Below are 12,958 nucleotides of genomic sequence, written 5' to 3' on the forward strand. Positions count from 1 at the left end.
ATGGGCTCTGGTTATGTGAGTTTCTTGTAAGCATATCAAGTCCAATTGATCTTTATTCAATATATGAAATACTTGTCTTCTCTTCAAAGGCCCATTGAGCCCATTACAATTCCAACTAAGGAATTGCAGAGCCATCTTGTTATTTTCTTAAGACTCCTCCAACAGCTCCAAGTTGTTGCTCTTCTTCTGATGGTAATGATTTTTGTCCAGGCAAGAGATTCAAGATGTCCAATGCTCTCCTCTGTTCTGCAAGTACGTCCACAGTCCCCTTCTGTAAATCCTCCTGGTATCTTGCCAAAAATTTGTCTTTGTCTTGAATTGTCTTTATTTTCACTTTCTTTGCCTTGTAGTCAAATGACAGTCCTTGTGGGAACTCCCACCTAAAACGAATAGAGTTCTTCTTTAGCAAGAGAACCAGGTCCTTGTAAAAGTTTCTTAAGTCCAGAATGTATTTTGGGATGTCTTTAAAGATCTGTACAGCTGAGTTTCCAATTTGCAGGGCCTTTTCGAAGTGTAATCCTAGTATTTTGTCTCTTTCCTCCTTGGATCTGAGTGTAATCAAACAGTCTCTCGGTGTCTTTCTATCTTGCTTTTTACCCAATCTGAAGGCAGTCGTAATTTTAAATTCGTCTTCCTCAAGGTCCCAACAATTCACAAACTCCCGTGTCAAGTATTCCACAAGGCTGTCTCTTTCGTTCTCCGGAATCAGTCTTAATTTTAAATTTCTCTCTTTCCTCTGTAAGTCCCACAAGGCCAATGTTGCATCATGCTCATAGACCTTCTTGGCAAGGGGTTCTAGCTTCTCCTGTGTCTCTCCGGCAGTGGCTTTGGCCTCCTCGGCAATTTGGCGCGTGGTGGCGTTCTCCTGTACCAATCTATTTATAGATTCTGTATTCTGATTCAATCTTGCTGATATTTCTGTTAATTTTTGTGTGTTCTCTGAAGTCTGTTTTGTCAAAGACTCCAGGGTTTGGTTTATTTTAAGCAAGGCCTCTGTCACAGCTTCCATAGAGACGGCTGCTCCTTTGTCTTGACCTGTTGTTCCTGCTAATCCGACTGTTGCGCCTGAAATTGAACCTCTTTTCTTTGCTTGTTGCAGCTGCAGCTGTTGTTGTTGCTGTTGTTGCTTGATCTTGGCTCTTGTCACTATCTCTTCTTGTGGGCCACTCATGTCAAGGTCAATTCCCACGGGATTTGTTCTCCCTTGGAAAATTCCACTGTCTTAAGCCGTGCCGAACTTTACTTTATCCTCTAGAGGGAGCAAATCAAAATGGCCATAGAACAAAATTTCCAAGTACCAAAACAAAGGAGACAGTCCAAAAAGTGAGAAAAAGGGGAAAATTAACACAGTCCAAGCCAATGTTACTAAATCAAATTGCCACAGTTGCCCAATTTATACTGTTTCTTCTTGTAATATACAATAGTCAGGCAGTGTAAAAACTTTGTATCAAAGTATCACTTCACAGGGAAAAGTCAGTTCAGTGTACTAAGAAGGCAGACCGTTTCGTAAAATCAAACAGATGAGACAGCAGATGTTTTTTTTTCCTCCAAATAAGTCATGCAGTTAATGGTCAGATTCGCCTCCCCTCTGCCCTGCTTGCTAGAGGGGAGATCAAAGGTTTAAATGTCCGGTTTAGCTGATCAAAGGACAGATTTAAACGGATGCAGGTTTAAAGTTCCGTTGCTTTCGCTTTCATGCAGTCGGGGGGAGGCAGACTTCCTTTGTTTAAATCTCCCCCGTTTTTAGCCCAATTTTTAAAAGTAAAAGAGTCCCAGTTATTTTTCAGTTCTTACTCACGGGGAATCAGTCCGAATTTCTTTTCAGGAAGGAATCGGCGCTCTCCGCTTATGGCGACGCGGCTTCACTTCGCAGGCTGGGTAGCGACTCTCAGCACCGCGCTCACTCCCGATGTCGATCCGTAGCCTTTAAAAAGGCTCTTTCACGGTACCGGGGGGCGCAAAGGTGCCCACCGAGTCTCCTTGTTCTCAGGCTTCTGCGCCTGGGATTTTAGGGGTCCCCCGCTTGCCGTAGCGGGTAAGACCCGAACTTGCGAAGCAGTCCTTCTCCGGAGCTCGGAGCTAGGACCGCCATTAAGCGCTGGCACCGACCGGAAGTCCCTTTCAGCTATTGCTAATATGCTTTTTGGATGGACCATCAGTTCCATTGCTCGGCCTCAGCCCAGTATACCTGAAGGAGCGTATCCACCTCCATCGTTCTGCCCGGACACTGAGGTCCAGTGCCGAGGGCCTTCTGGTGGTTCCCTCACTGTGAAAAGCCAAGTTACAGGGAACCAGGCAAAGGGCCTTCTTGGCAGTGGCACCCGCCCTGTGGAACGCCCTCCCACCAGATGTCAAAGAGAACAACTACCAGACTTTTAGAAGACATCTGAAGGCAGCACTGTTTAGGGAAGCTTTCAATGTTTAACAGACTATTGTATTTTAATATTTTGTTGGAAGCCGCCCAGAGTGGCTGGGGAAACCCAGCCAGATGGGTGGGGTAGAAATAATAAGTTGTTGTTGTTGTTGTTGTTGTTGTTGTTGTTGTTGTTGTTGTTGTTGTTGTTATTATTATTATTATTATTATTATTAAACATTTTTGAAAATACAAATTAAAAACAAAACAAAATGGATGCAAAGGGTCTTAACACATCAGGCTTCAGGCAGCTCAGTAACTATGCATACTGATAATCTTAGAATTTTCTCCTTTAGATTTTCTTCACACGGCTTCAATATAAAGAGAAAAAATAGCTCAAAAGGTCCATAATCTAGAGTACATCAGGAAAGGAGGGCAGGCATTATCCTTTACACTTCTGCAATCAGTAAATGCTTTCCGTATTTTCTCAAACGAGCCCTTTATCTTTTGTTCCCTGGTTACCCTTAGTTTTTGTATTAATTCAGCTGGAGAAAATAGCATTAAAACCTTAGGTCAAACTTTCAGTTTATTAAAAAGATTTACAAGAAACCAGTCTCTCTCCCCCGCTTCCCTTACTGTATTATTATTATTTTTTAGTAAAGCAAGTGAAAACAGTGTTTACAATAGCAACATTGCAAGACTTAAACACAATCCACTATTTTAACCGCAGCTAGTTGGTTGGGCAAGAACTGGGACATTAGCATCTGCAGATACAACTTTCAAACAAAATGCAAAGGGCTGTACAATCAATAAAACTGAAACATTAAATATAAACATTAACATTTAATAGGTCCCAAAATACCATGCTGACATCTGCATAATACCTAAATCAACTTTGCTGCAGCGTTGCCTATGGTAATGTATTAACAGAATATGACCCATGGGACATTTGCAAAGCTTTATTGAACATTGACAGCACCAATGTAAATCTGGGTGAAGAAACGTGGAAGCTGTCATTTCATATAAAGCTGGTTAATGTCTTTTTGTTCAGCTATATTTCAATATTTAGCACTGTTAAAGTAACAGAGATTATGGCTGATGGTATATATGGTATTTAATATATTTTCAACTTTATTTGTTCTCCATCACCCTATCCAAGACAATATCATTTGTATGGCAGCTTTGCATTCCGCTGTAGGACGGCATGCCTCATGTTGTGAACAAAATTTATAAAAAATTCTCAGTGATTTATACAGAATGGCAGACTTTTTGGCTTTTCTTTTTTTAAAAAAAAAAAAGTCTGCCTTCTATATAAATCACAGCATGGTATCTGTATGCACCACTTTTTATCCCGAAAGTCACTGAAGTACATGTCTGCTTTCAAAGCAATAATTTATTCTTCTTAACTTGCTTTCTTTTTCCTGATATATGGTTCTATAGGCTTTCCTGACAGGAGAGAAATGGGAATTCAACAAATCTATTGCGAAGTGTTTTGATAAGCTCTCTTGTTTTATGATTTTAAATTAAATTAAAATTTTAAAATATATTTATACAAAACAGTGTGCATATACAGGGCGAGTCCTTTAAAAGAGGCCCCGTGGATACAGAGTACACATGTTCCATGGGGCCTCATTTAAAAGACTCACCCTGTATATTAATTACACACACACACACACACACACACACACACACACACACTAACTTAACAGCACAGGGCTATCCATGCCTCCTTGAGTGCAATGAGGTTTACTCCCAGAACCTTTTCCACAACTTTGTCCAGACCCCAGAATCCAGCCGTGACGAAGAAATCAGACTTGAGGTTGCAGAGTCACTGTCTAAGAGTTAGGCTAGGTTCCTGTACCTGAGTCCAAAGCTCATAAGCAACAGTCCACTAGCCCAGAGCCAGAATCCTCAGTGTTGCCTTCCCCTGAGTACCTTCCAACCTACCTTACCAGCCCACACCGGTGACAGGTATAGGGGGCACTAGGAGCTCCAGCCCCCTCAATATTTTGAATCAGGGGGCTGGCATCCCCTGCCACTGGGCGCCCTCCTTGCACCCCAGTCCCCACCTGGGAGTCAGGAGGGGGCTGGGATGAGCAAGAGCGAAGATGGTCCTTCAAACGTTCTGTTGAGAATTCCATTCCACCTTAAGGAACAGACGTGCGGAATTGTTGCATGTCACATGTCTGTTTACATTCCAGCACAGTTTGCTGGGAACTTCCGTTTGTGTATAGCTTTCTGTTTTGCTTTCGACACGAAGGAGATCAGACATGTGTCCTTTTGTCCTGATCTACGCTTAATAAAACCTGCTTATAGATGTACTTAGACAGCCTCTCGTGCCACTTCTGTCTGCGCAGCATTTTCTCTGCTGGATAGCGTGCTCAGTCTTCTAAAGCCTGGGTCACAGATTTATGCTGCACCAAGAACCAGAGTTCGCCCGGCACACCGGCCGGTGGGCTGGGGCCAGCTGGGGGCCTGTCGATTGCCTCCGTTTCCTTGGGTGCATGCCAACCAGGAGGAGGCGGACCATGGAGCCCAGTGCTGCGCTGCACCTCCTCTTCCGTGCTCGATGCTGCAGCGACAGGATGCGTCATGTGACGTCACGTGCTGAGCCCCTCCTATGTGTGGAGCAAGTCGGCATCTCTGCCCATCCAACACTGGAAGGAGTACACCAGACTGGATGCCAGAGAATGTTTATTTGTTGTCCAAAGTGTTGGCCCTCTAAGGACTGTAGTTCTCACAAAGGGGGTGAAGCCTTGGTGGGGTAGACTAGAAGCAGAGGCTCAAAAGGAGCACATTGTTCACTCCACAGTGCTGCTGTCTTGGCCTATGGGCCCCTCAGCAGAACCAGAGCAGAACATACCTGACCAGGAGGCTCTAGCAGCTAGCCTAGGTGGGGTCAGTCCAGGGTCTGAGTATATTCAGGATGCTAAACTGCATGGGTAGCGGCTGCAACATGCAGGTCAGTGGCTGCATGTTCAGAACAAGCCACACACAAATCCCAGGGTTCCTAGTTTGAGTCACAGTGCAGCTTCTGCCAGAACATTATGGGTGCAATTCTGTAACTTTACTTTCACTGCTGAGTACACATTCTAGTGAAAGGAACACCAGGAACTGGCTCTTGTTGTTGTTGTTTAGTCGTTTAGTCGTGTCCGACTCTTTGTGGCCCCATGGACCAGAGCACTCCAGGCACTCCTGTCTTCCACTGCCTCCTGCAGTTTGGTCAAACTCATGTTTGAGTAGCTTCGAGAACACTGTCCAACCATCTCATCCTCTGTCGTCCCTTCTCCTTGTGCCCTCAATCTTTCCCAACATCAGGGTCTTTTCCAGGGAGTCTTCTTTTCTCATGAGGTGGCCAAAGTATTGGAGCCTCAGCTTCAGGATCTGTCCTTCCAGTGGACACTCAGGGCTGATTTCCTTCAGAATGGAGAGGTTTGATCTTCTTGCAGTCCATGGGACTCTCAAGAGTCTCCTCCAGCACCATAATTCAAAAGCATCAATTCTTCGGCGACCAGCCTTCTTTATGGTCCAGCTCTCACTTCCATACTGGCTCAGTGCTGCCTAAATTGAATGACAGCAGCTCTCTACAGTCTTTCGCAGTCCTACCTGGAGATGCTGGGGGTTAAACCAGGGAGCTTCTACATGCAAAGTATCTCCTTTGCCAGTAAGCAATGGCTCTTCCCTTCCATATAATATGGAATGGTTCCTATAAAAGCCAAATGGAGGAGGATTGTCCTACCTGCTTATGAATGGCCCTTAGGATGCTGAACTATATTCTTTCAAGTGGTCCCTTGACTGTCCTTCCTTATAAACCTCAGAATTGCTTCCACAGGAGCCCTGCACTGCAGAAATGTATTTTCCTAATAATAATAATAATAATAATAATAATAATAATAATAATAATAATAATAATAATAATTTATTATTTATACCACTCCCATCTGGCTGAGTCTCCCCAGCCACTCTGGGCGGCTCCCAATCAAATGTTAAAAACAGTGGGCACCACTACCGAGAAGGCCCTCTGTCTGGTTCCCTGTAACCTCACTTCTCGCAATGAGGGAACCGCCAGAAGGCCCTCAGCGCTGGATCTCAGTGTCCGGGCTGAACGATGGGGGTGGAGACGCTCCTTCAGGTAATAGGACCGAGGCCGTTTAGGGCTTTAAAGGTCAGCACCAACACTTTGAATTGTGCTCGGAAATGTACTGGGAGCCAATACAGATCTCTCAGGACCGGTGTTATGTGGTCTTGGCGGCCACTCCCAGTCACCAGTCTAGCTGCCACATTCTGGATTAATTGCAGTTTCCGGGTCACCTTCAAATGATGCATCAGCACCTATAATTGCTGGCAATGATACGCAATCCAACATGTGCATTCTTCCCAACATGTCACACCCCTATTACTGCAGGGAGCATGACACTGCATGCCAACATGTGTACTACTAGGTGCTGTGTACTACTGTATACTGCTGAAAGTAGCTTGGCATATTAAAAACCTAGAGGAAGAAATTGCATTTGTTTGCAAAAAAAAGTTTGACTCATACTCCACAAACGCCTCCAGGGATCTCTCTGACTCTGACTGCGGTTCATGGGAGACAGTATCTTGGAGACAGCAATCAGAAATGTATTTGTATGTAATTAATCATGACAGCCGCCTAGAATTGGGGGGCAGGAGCACTGTGTTGTCAAGGACAACCGCTTCTGTCATACAAATGAACAAGAAGGGATCACATTGCCAGAAATCCCACAGGCTGTCAATGGGCTCCAGACTGGCTGTGTTCCCACAGGCCCCATAGAGAGTTGAAACCTTAAGAGTCTGGTGCTCTTAGAAAAGGCTGTAAAGGGTAAGATTTAGTATCCAAGCACAACATTACTAATGGTATCCAAAACTCAGCACTAAAATTCAATTTATAAACCCTGTAACCTCTTCTTAAGAAAGAACATTTCTAGGAAATGTAATGGGGAGAATATTGCCTGGAGATGAGAAAAGATGTTTCTGTCTGTCACTAGCACAACTTTGTTGACTACCCAATTGAGGGAAGTGAATGGTTCAGATGGGAATCTAAAAAAGCTGACAAAGAGATGAGTGGCCATTCATAGAAAAACTCAAGAAAATGTGGAATGTCTGCATCGGGGTAGCCAATGTGGTGTCTTCCAGATGTTGTAGACTGCAACCCCTATATCTGACTATTGGCCATAGCAGCTGGGACAGAAGGGAACTGATACTCACAACATCTGGGAAGGGCACAATGTTGGACACCCATTTCTCTAATGGGAGAAATGGAGAATAATGGTAATGATTCAAATATATTTCCTAAGTGCTCAGACACTTATCCCTGTAAACCTTACAGCAATCCTGTATGGCAAACACCTTGTCCGAAGATCAGCTCCAGCAAAAAACGTAGCAGAAAGCTGCCTTGAATGTAGGCAGCTCTTGTTTTAGTCCTTCTGGATTGGTACATATGCGCCATAGTGACCATGTGATGACTAGGTTTATTGCCACTGTTGGAGCAGTATGCCTCTGAATACCAGATGCTGGGTGGAGAGAATACTGTTGCACTCACACCCTGGTTGCAGGTTTTCCATAGGCATCTGGTTGGTCACCATGAGAGCAGGCTGCTGGACTTGATAGGTCTTAGGCCTGAACCAGCAGGGCATTTTTTATGCTCTTATGCCATCTGGTTGGGCTTTCCAAGCATGCTCAAGACGGTGTGTGTGTTTGTGTGTGTGTGTGTGTGTGTGTGTGTGTGTGTGTGTGTGTGTAAGGGAGTTTGTCTGTGAACAGGCTGGCACCATTACAGTTCATCCGTGTGGGCTCAGGTCCTGTGCTCTTGCACTTTTCACCATGCCTCAAAATGTGTTGGCATTCCTTGAGCTTTTTACAGTATTGATTTGTTTAATATACTGCTACTCCCAGGGCTCCTAACAGTTAAAATAAATACATTAACAATGCAGTAACATGCTATTTACCAATGAAATAATAATAAAAAAACCAAGAGGGTAGTGGAAAAACCCCATAAAATTCCAGCAGCTTAATAAAACCCACGAACTCCACCACCAATTTTAAAAAGTATGGGAAAGTAAAAATAAAAGGTTTTGCCTACATCAGACATACAAACATTAAGTGTCATGTGACCTGCCTTCGTGAGATCACCAGCCACTTCACCCTTTGATATGGGGTGGAGAGTACCCAGGAAAGGGCCTCCAATGTTTTTTGCATGATGAAATACTATTCCACAATGGGCTATTTGCTAGTGTTGCTCAATATAGACTGGACTTCTGCTTTGGACTGTGATTTCTTCAGTTTGATATTGTCCTCCTGACTCATTTGCATTAAAAATGTCACGGCAAGTCAAATCCAGAGGCAAAGGTTCCCCACCTTTGTTCTAAGCACACAGAAATGTATCCACATGTCTAGCACAATCCTATATATAGGCACTACTCAGAAGTAAGTCTCACTGAGTTCCATGGGGCTCACTCGAAGGAAAATGAGCATGGTCAGGATTGTACCTTAAGATACCATGAAACACACAGGTATCACATACTTCAGACACTGACTTGCTTTTTCAACAGTGAGAACATATTATTATATCTTTAACCAAAAGTTAACACCATATCGGCTTTTAAGCCTGTGTAGGGTAGGCTGTTGCAAGGTAAATGACAAACATAAAATTCATAATAATAATAATAATAATAATAATAATAATAATAATAATAATAATAATAATAATAAATTTATACCCCACCCATCTGGCTGGGTTTCCCCAGCCACTCTGGGCAGCTTCCAACAAAATATTAAAATACAATAGTCCATTAAACATTAAAAGCTTCCCTAAACAGGGCTGCCTTCAGATGTCTTCTAAAAGTCTGGTAGTTGTTTTTCTCTTTGACATCTGGTGGGAGGGCATTCCACAGGGCAGGTGCCACTACCGAGAAGGCCCTCTGCCTGGTTCCCTGTAACTTGACTTCTCACAGCAAGGGAACTGCCAGAAGGCCCTCGGCGCTGGACCTCAGTGTCCTGGCAGAACTATGGGGGTGGAGATGCTCCTTCAGGTATACTGGACTGAGGCCGTTTAGGGCATGGGTAGACAAACTAAGGCCCGGAGGCCGGATCCGGCCCAATTGCCTTCTAAATCCAGCCAACGGATGGTCTGGGAATCAGTCTGTTTTTACATGAGTAGAATGTATCCTTTTATTTAAAATGTATCTCTGGGTTATTTGTGGGGCATAGGAATTCGTTCATTTCCCCCCCCCCACACACACACACCCAAAATATAGTCCAGCCCCCCACAAGGTCTGAGGGACAGTGGACTGGCCCCCTGCTGAAAAAGTTTGCTGACCCCTGGTTTAGGGCTTTCAAGGTCAGCACCAACACTTTGAATTGTGCTCAGAAACGTACTGGGAGCCAATGTAGGTCTTTCAAGACCGGTGTTTCAAATCCTGTCCTATGAGTTCTGCGTCTTAACTCTGTACAAAGAAAAAACTATAGTCTAGGTATGATATGATATTACCACCTTCCAGTTTTGGACTGTAAAAAGAATTAAAACCAAATGTTAGCATCCACATAAATAAGATACACATATGTGGTATGCAAATCGCAGACCATACTGAGAAACTATAAAGAGAGCAATTGTTTTCAAGGAAATGTGTATTTCCCCCACCCCTCTCCAGAATTTCAACTTGGTAGGTATTGCTGTATATATTGGGTTAGTTGGACCAGGTCCATGGAAATGTATTTTCCATATGAGACTTCATGGTTTAAAGAGCAAGGGGGTTACATTTATTGTGTTTTGACTGGAAGTGTATTCATGTATATGGATTTGAGAGGGAGGGGGGTTGCCCGTTGTTAAAAAATAAAGGCCTAGCTTGTGTGCTTGAATATATGCATGCAATGCAGTTTGATTAATGGGTAATCTGGACATAATTCCTTTTTGATTAATTTTTAAATTATACTAAATCTAAACTGATGACATGCTGGGAGAACCCATAATTTAGTAAATGACCTCCCATACTTTGTCAATGCTGCAGCGATGGGAGGAACCTGATCTGAACTTTTTCTTTACAAAAAGTAATGGACTTCTCTAAAACTAAAGTGACAACGAATATTATAAATAATGGATTGGATCCAATAGAGCTCTTCTGTTTGTAGATGGGCCTCTTGAATCTGGTGGAAGTTCCAGGGAATTGAAAGGGGATTTTTATTTTTTATTTTTGAAGATTCCTCCTACCCTGATGTTCTCCCTAGTCTGCTCCACAGGTTTACGGGGCTGTGGTGGGTTGTATCACCAGATGTCAGGGATTGGCTGGATGAGAAAGAATGGAGTGTGCCGCCCACCCAAGAGCCCCCCAAGGAAGGAGACTTAGACTCAGGACACTGGTGGTGGGACACAGGGCATCCATCTGCGGGAGGGACAAGCTGGGAGATACTAGAAGCAGGAGGTTTGAATGAACACGGGGGGACAGAAGCCGTTCCAGGACAAGGCTGGGTGCCAAGAGTCTCAGTGCGAGTGCAGACTCTGACAGAGAAGAGGCAGACACTGCTTCTCCTGCTCTGCGTTTGGACAGTCCAACTGTCTCTCCTCCACTGACACCCAGAACGTGAAGAAGAGTCCTGCATGTTGCTGACCCAGACAGGTCCAGAGGGAAAGCCCTTCCCCTTGCTGCAGTCTATGGCTGCTTGGGAGGAGTCGAGACTGAGGAGGCTAGAAAGGGAAGCAGGGGTTACAGTAATGTCTTCAGCTAGGGGAGACTAGCCCAGGTGAACTCTGTTGTGTTTATACTTTTGTGAATGAAAGCTAATTGCATTTCACGTCTCAAGTCCTTTTTCCTGACTTATGGGTGCCCTGCAGTCTCCTGGCAGCCCCTTGACACCACCCCCATGCCGTTGAAGTAGAGGAGGAGGAGGGGGAGGAGTTTGGATTTGATATCCCATTTTATCACTACTCTAAGGAGTCTCAAAGTGGCTAACAATCTCCTTTCCCTTCCTCCCCCACAATAAACACTCTGTGAGGTGAGTGAGGCTGAGAGACTTCAGAGAAGGGTGACTAGCCCAAGGTGCATGTGGAGGAGCGGAGACGCGAACCCGGTTCACCAGATTACGAGTCTACTGCTCTTAACCACTACGCCACACTGGTTCAAGGAGCCTCTGCTACCTGAAGTTCCTCGCGTTTGTGAAAGAATTCCTCCAATGATGGAAAGGCACCCTTGGATCCAACCCCCCAAAATTCCGCAAACAAGCTCCAAAGCTGCTAGCTTGTTATTCTCTTGTTTAGACGTCAGGACAATCATTCACCCAGTTGTCTGAGAGTCGTGACAAAACACGTTCAGCATTCTCACCGGCATGCCTGCCTTTCTAGATACAAATGGCCTTTGCGGATGATTACTCCATCTGGATTATCTTACACTTAGTAGACATCATTACTGCCTAGTCTCTCAGTTTGGCAACAGGCGTACATACTGGAGTGCCTCCTCTTAATAAAAACACCCTCTTCACATGGGAAAATGGCATATTTCTGGCTCATGTTTCCCGTTTTAAGCCTGCCAAGTATCTAGCACCATCCTCAAAGTCTTCCCTCCTTCTCAAATTAAAGCATCCTCTTAGCCACATTTCTGGACACGCTGAGGTGCATGGAGCTTGAGACGGGCAATATGGCACTGTCAAAAATGAAGCCACAAACACCTCCTCCCTCGGCCAGTATTTCCAAGGCAAATTCACTTATTAATGTTCTGGGAACATTAAAAGGCCCAAACTTTTGGAAACTTGATGGGAGAGGGGGAACCGTGCAGAAGAGTAATGCTGTTCAGTTAAAATTCGTGGCAAGAAATTATTTGTTTTAATCACTTCAATAGCTTATTTGCATGCATTCCACTAAGTTGATCCATTGAAACAGGGGGAAATTATTTAAATTAGAGAGACAGAAATTTAGCATTCTCAGATGCTAAATATTAATTTTCAGGTACTTTTCAGTTGCTTCCCACACTCATGTCCTGCTTTCAAGAAGAACAGAGGACAATTACCACTGAAATGTAACATTCTTAAGGGGTCTTGTATTGCCGTAAGAATTACGCTGTGAAGCTTGTAACAGAATGAAAGTAGCATTGGGTATACGACCCCCCTCCCCAATTCCTTATTAACTATGCTGTTGCTTCTGTGTAGCGTTTCAGCTCTAACCGCAGCTCAAATAATTTATGGAGAATATAAAAAGCGAAAACAAATAAATGGAACAGCATGTACATCCAGAAAGGCAGCGGAAACTTTGCATTCATTTGTCAAAGCTATGCAAAAAAGAAAAGGAATAAAGGGTTCTGTCAGAGCGTACGCCACACTGCCTAATCAAAGCTCTGCAGAAATCTAAATCATTTTAGAGATGGATAGTATTTGCAGAAGCTTCAGTTCTGGATGAAAAGGCACTGCTGATTGAAACTACATCTCCGATGGGGTGTGCAGGCTTGGGAGCCTCCCATGCAATTTAGAAATTAACTGCCGACAAGGCCAACATTGCCTCCAAAATCTAACTCAGAAACGCTCTCCGCTTGTAAGGCCTAATGTGTGGAGGAGGACTGTTTCTCTTGGCCCCGCCCACAATGCTTCCTGCTGCACTGACTCCAC

Source organism: Podarcis bocagei (assembly GCF_964188305.1).
Source record: "Podarcis bocagei genome assembly, chromosome: 4".
NCBI lineage: Eukaryota > Metazoa > Chordata > Lepidosauria > Squamata > Lacertidae > Podarcis > Podarcis bocagei.